We start from the raw sequence: 6,882 nt of genomic DNA on the forward strand, positions 1-6,882 counted from the left end.
GCACAACCCCTGCCTCCCTAGTTCAAGAGATTCTCCTGCCTCAGCCTCCCGAGTAGCTGGAACTACACGTGCACACCACCACACCCAGCTAATTTTTGTATTTTTAGTAGAGATGGGGTTTCACCATGTTGGTCAGGATGGTCTTGATCTCTTGACCTCATGATCTGCCCACCTTAGCTTCCCAAAGTGCTGGGATTAGAGGCATAAGCCATGGTGCCCGGTCTCCAGTTGTATTTATTTATTTATTTTTAAGACGGACTCTTGCTTTGTTGCCCAGTCTGGAGTGCAGTGGTGCGATCTCGGCTCAAGTGCAAGCTCTGCCTCCCAGGTTCACGCCATTCTCCTGCCTCAGCCTTCGGAGTAACCGGGACAATTTTAATTTTTGAGTCCAAATTGTGTAAGCTGAACCAATTGAGATGCCCATGGTGTTGGCTATTATTTCTGTGGTTAACGACTGATTCTCTTCAATTAGGACATGAACAAGATTAATTTTTTCCTCGCAAATCGATGTGGATGGTCTGCCACTGTGGGCTTCATCTTCAACATCATCTCATATCTTCTTATAACCAGTTATCCATTTGTAAACTGCTGATTTCCTTGGGGGCATTGTCCCCATAAACTTTTCACGAAGCATCAGTGATCTCACCATTCCTCCACTCAACTCTCACCATAAATTTGATGTTTGTTCTTGCTTCAATGTTAGCAGAATTTATGTTGCTCAGAGAGGGGCTCTTTTCAAATGAATATCTTGTTCTTCTGAACATCTAAAACTAGACTGAGTTTAAACATACTGTAACAAGTTAAAACAAGTTTATTTTGGTGGAAAAAAAAAAAAAAGAAATCCAAGCATAGTTTTTACACTATGCATGGAAAATATACATTTCCTTGAACTTTCTGAAGACCCCTCATGTATATATAAAAGTTAATTGGCTGAAACACAGAGTATATCAGGACAAACGGCAGGAAGCAAAGCTACGAAGGTCAAGTGGGTGCTAAGACCTATCCTACCACATAGTTATAGTCATCACGGTCCTGGTCAGACATAAAGCAAAGCAGAGACCATTCAACTGTCATAATCTTAGAAGATTTTATTGGCTGCCTATTACCTTCCCATAAATGTGAATCACAGACCAAACATAATTGAGAGATTATGCAATAACTTCCTCAATCCACTCCCCTCCAATCACAATGATAACCTTAAAAGGAAACACAACTTGCTTCTTTGAACTTCACCTTTGTCCTGAGAGATGTGAATTCCCAAGTTGACCACGGCTTTAAACATCTAAATGTGTATTTTTAACACTGGAAGCATGCACGCTTCACATTTTTCCATGGAAAACTTAGCAAACAGAGGTGCTGTAACTGGCTCCACTGCCTGAAGGCACATTTGTTTAATCAAGGTACTCTAATACAATTAACAGAGAACAAAGGAGAGCCATTATGCAAACAACAAACAATTCAAAGCGATCCAGACTTGGATCCCCCTCCAAGACGGCAGTGGAGTGGCAGATCTAAAGTCCTTGTAATATCTGGTCTCTGTATGAGCATTCAAGAAATGCCATAGAAACCAAATATTAAAACACCTACAGCTTTAAGAGACAAGATAAGTGATGGAAGCCACCAAGAAGCAAGGAGCTCTCTAGTGAAGTGGCAAGAAAGGAGAGAGCCGTTCAGAAACCGTGCAGGCCTGTTAAGGAGCTAAGTAGTTGGAATGTCTGGGTGACTCCCTAAATAAACACTGAAACACTTTAAATTTGTACATAAATAAAACTAAATCACAGTAGTCAACATAGGAAAGCCAACTATTGTGTTTTGTTTTTTCTGTTTAACACCTTGAAGACATCATTTCATTCATGTATTCTACAAATATTCGTTAAGTATCAACTATATGCCAGGCACCCTTTTACATATTGAGGATACAGCAGTGAACACCCCAGGCAAGATCTCTGTCCTTATAGAACTTATGTGATAGAAGAAGATGGTAAACCCATAAACAGATGGATCTGTTAATGATGACAACAATGAAGAAAATAAAATTGAGTAACTAGAGAAGGAAATGGACTACAACAGAAGGGGTCAACTTTAGCCTGGTCAGGCAAGAGGTGACATTTAAACTGAAGAGGAGACACTTGACCTGACACCAGATAAAAAGCTAATTTTACAAAGATCTAGGGAATGTGGATTCTACGCAGGAGCGACACCCTGAGGTTAGAAGCAGGCTCAAAGCTTTAAAGAACAGAAGGAAGGTCAATGCAGCTGGGACATCATGGTGAAGAAGAGTCGGGAAATATGGTTGGAGAGAAGGGCACGGGCCAGATGACGAAGGGCCTGGCAGGCCAAGGTAAAGAGCTTGGATGTTATTTAAATGCAACGGGGACTGGGTGCAGTTACTCATGCCTCTAATCCCAGTGCTTTGGGAGGGCAAGGCAGGAGGATCACTTGAGACCGCGAGTTCAAGACCAGCCTGGGCAACATAGTGAGACCCTGTCTCTTAAAAAAAGCAATGTTCTTTACTTAACCAAGCATGGTGATACATGCCTGTGGTCCCAGATACTCAGGAGGCTGAGATGGGAGGATCACTTGAGTCCAGGAGGTCAAGGCTGCAGCGACCTGTTATTGCACCACTGCATTCCAGCCTGGGTGGCAGAGTGAGACCCTGTCTGTCAATCAATCAATCAATCAATCAATTGATGTGATGGGAAGTCATTGGAAGTTTTTGAGAAGAAAGATGGGATCTGATCTACATTACTAATCATTGTTATAAATACTGTGTGGGCAATAGACTGATAATAAAGCACAAAGGAGGAAGCATAAAAACCATGGTAGTTGCCCCAGCAAAAGATAATAGAAGCTTGGACTTGAGTAGCCACAGTGGAAATTATTTCACTCACCCTTGACAATGACCCATACAGTAACTACCAGCCTGCTTATTTCACAGGTGAAAAAACTGAGGATGGGCATGGATTATGTATTAATAACATGATGAGTCACACAACTGGTGAGTAGCAGAGACAAGATTCACTCGGGTCTGCAAGAACCAAAGCCCACACATACTCTCTCCTACCTCTCTGCCACCAGGTGGAGTTGAGAGCTGTTAGAAGGGTCACCAGAGTTCAGAGGCGTGGATTCCCAGGTCCTCAAATCCAAGACCAGCAGCACTCTCCCTGAGAAAGGAAGGAATAGTACCTGGCAATAAAAAGTTTCATACATGTAATGCATATCACATAACACAGATAAGCATCAAAGATATCTTGCTGGGGATCAACCTTTCTCAAAAGAAGACATACTCCATGATCCCATTTACATTAAATTCTAAAAGAGGCAAAATTAATACACGGTGAAAGAAACCACAGTAGTGGTTAACTGGGGGAGTGGAAGTTTTATACTTTAAGTATGATAATAATCAGTTTTGTCACATCATCACAAGGAAGTTTTCTCAGTATCAATGCATAAATATACTTAAAAAACAAAAAACCAAGATCAGCGATGCAAGCATTGGTATATAAGGAAATTCTGAATGCTGAACACTGCCCGCCCCATGAACTTGAGATTCTCAGAAAACTGCCATCTAAGACATTCGCCAGTTCTAGGTCACCCTTGTCAATGTGAAGCATTTGCGAACTGTCAGTCTTAAAATCCAGCAAGTGGGATATGACATGTAGAAATGGCACCTCGAAAGGGAAAGAACAAAAGGAAGAGCAAATCATCAGCCTTGGACCTCAGGTGGGTGTAGGAGAGAATGTATTTGGTGTCTGTCAAATTTTTGCATCCTTCATTGACACTTTGGTCCATGTCACTTTTGTCCATGGCTGGAAGATGCAGCCTCCAGTTGCATCCATTTGCTGCAAAGGGCATGATTTTTGTTCTTTTAGATCTTTCTGGCAAAGAAACCCTTTGCCTTGTTACTGGTGGGATGAAGGTGAAGGCAGGCTCAGATGAATCCTCGCCATATGCTGCCATGCTGGCCACCCAGGACATGGCCCAGAGGTGCAAGGAGCTGGGCATCTCTGCCCTACACATCAAACTCCAGGCCACAGGAGGAAATAAGAACAAGACCCCTGGACCTGGGGCCCAGATGTCCCTCAGAGCCCCTTGCCTGCTCAGGTATGAAGATCTGGCAGAACGAATACGTCACTCCAATCCCCTCTGACAGCACTCACAGGAAGGGGGGTCACCGTGGTTGCCGTCTGTGGACAGGAATCCTCAAAATATTTTTCTGTTAATAAATTGCTTTCCTGTAAGAAAATAAAAAGCCAACCAATATGCCCTGAGCACTAATTATATGCCAGAGCCTCTTCTAAAAGCTTGACATGTTGAATCCACCAACAACCCTACGAAACTGGTTCCAGGATTATTCCCATTTTAGAAATGAGAACACTGCAGCACTGAAGGACTGAGATCCTCTGATTGCTTGCTTATATCCCCGGAAAGTCCTTGAGTCAGGTTCCATGTCCTGTGGCTTCATGGATCCTCAGGTACCGTGATAATGCCAGCCATGGAGTGTGGCAAAAAATCAAAACCACAATGAAACATTAACTGACACCAATCGTAATGGCTATTATTAAAAAGTCAAAAAATACAGATGCTGGTGGGGCTGTGGAGAAAAGGGAAGACTTAACCGCTGTTGATGAAAATGTAAATTAGTTCATTGTGGAAAGCACTTTGGAGAGTTCTCAAGGAACTTAGAACAACCATTCAGCCCAGCACCCCCATTATTGGGTATATACCCAAAGGAAAATAAATCTTTCTACCAAACAGACACATACACTCACACAGTCATCAAAGTACTATTCACAATAGCAAAGACAATACACAATGGCAATGAAATCAACCTAGGGGTCCATCCATGATAGGCTGGATAAAGAAAATGTGCACCATGGAGTACTATGCAGCCGCCCCCCAAAAAAAAGCAAAAATCATGTCCTTTGCAGAAATATGAATGTAGGTGGAGGCAATTATCCTAAGCAAATTAACACAAAAACAGAAAACCAAATACCAGATGTTTTGACCTATAAGTGGGAGCTAAATATTGGGTACCCATGGACATAAAAATGGGAACAATAGCCACTGCACACCACTAGAGTAGGGAGAACAGGAGGGGGACAAGGTTTGAAAAACTAACTATTGGATACTGTGCTTACTACCTGGGTTATGGATTCAATCACACACCAAACCTCAGCATCACACAATATACCAGGCTAAAAACAAACAAACAAAACCTGCATATATACCCCCTGAATCTAAAATAATAGTTGAAAAAAAATAAAAATGCATGGCAAAAGAATGGATGCTGTGTTCTTAGTTCTCCCTCCTGCTTTCCCTTCTCTCTCTCTCTCTCTCTCTCTCTCTCTCTCCCCCCTCCCCCCACAACGCACCACTTCAGTCTTATTGGCCAAGTGCCTAATATCACCACTATCCCATTTAATTCTCACAACAACCCTACAAATTCCTTCTTTTTCTGCCTATTTTGTATATGAGAAACTGAGACTCTCAGCGGTTTCAAGTTTTAGAACTAATGTTTTGACTCAGGGATTTTCAACAACTATCTTACATGTTCAGCCCAAGGATGGGACTCCTCCTGAGAACCCTAGGTCTGGGGAAAACTTGCAAATGGAAACAAATAAATCCTGAGTCGTCTCTAAAGGTGTAACTACAGGGCTCCATAAATGATATTAACAGCTGTGTCTTTATGGCTCTACTAAAGTCAAAAGTGATGCTGTTGATTAAAAATAAATAAATTAAAATAAATAAAGAAGAATGACTGCTCCACCATCGGCTGAAGCCATGTTGTCCCGTGCCAAGTGTCAGCTTCAGGATAGGTTTTGATGTGGGAAGAGTTAAGCCTTGAGTTATCATCAGAATTAGGGTGCTTTATTGGTTCACATCGTCCAATCTTCCCCAGCCATTATGGTTTTGCTGAAACATTAAACTACTTTAAACTTTCATTTTCCTCTTAAAACTAAATTAGTTTGGAGGAAATTGTATTTTCCGAGCTCCAGCACCAGCCTCAGGCAGAGGGAGTTACAGTACAGCGCACAGATAAACAACAATCACGGCCTAATTACTAAGTGGTAAGTGCAGTGTTTCTCAACTTACATTTGCTTTGGAGTTTCTGGGGTCATGCAGGGAGGCAGCTCTCAAGCACATTTCCTTCAGAAGCTTTGGGTATTTTTTCTTTTTCACTTTTTAATTTAGTTTCAGGGGGTACATGTCTAGGTTTGTTACCTGGGTATATTGTATGATGCTGAGGTTTGGGCTATGGCTGAACTCATCACCCAGGTAATGAGCACAGATAGTACCCAACCTAGTTTGTCAGCGTTTACCCCCTCCATCCCTCCCTACTCTGGTAGTCCCCAGAGTCTGTCGTTCTCATCTTTATGTCCATGTGCACCCGATGTGTAGCTTCCACTTATAAGTGAGAGCATGTGGTATTTGATGTTCTGTTTCTGCATTGATTTGCTTGGGGGAATGACCTCCGGCTGCATCCGTGTTGCCGCAAAAGGCATGATTTCGTTCTTTTTCATGGCTGCATGGTATTCCACGGTGTATATGCACCACATTTTCTTTATCCAGCCCACCACTGATGGACATCTAGGCTGATTCCACATCTTTGCTGGTGTGAATAATGCTGTGATGAACATACAAGAATATATGTCTTTTTGGCAGGATGATTTGTGATCCTGTGAGTATATACCCAGTAATAGGATTGTTGAATCCAACGGTAGTTCTATTTTTAGTTCTTTGAGAAATCTCCAAACTGCCTTCCACAGCAGCCGAACTAATTTACATGCCCACCAGCAGTGTATAATTTGAGTTATTCATATGGTGGTCTTCCTACATCTCTGGCTATAGAAAGGGGAAGGACAAAGAAATTCACAAAGC

General features: G+C 42.2%; 1 pseudogene; it reads left to right on the plus strand.

The window, feature by feature from the left end:
* The first annotated feature begins 3,651 nt into the window (after window positions 1-3,651).
* Window positions 3,652-4,223, plus strand: LOC105525698 (annotated as a pseudogene).
* The last annotated feature ends 2,659 nt before the right edge of the window (window positions 4,224-6,882 follow it).

This window comes from Colobus angolensis, unplaced genomic scaffold (assembly GCF_000951035.1).
Source record: "Colobus angolensis palliatus isolate OR3802 unplaced genomic scaffold, Cang.pa_1.0 Scaffold55, whole genome shotgun sequence".
Taxonomy (NCBI): Eukaryota; Metazoa; Chordata; class Mammalia; order Primates; family Cercopithecidae; genus Colobus; species Colobus angolensis.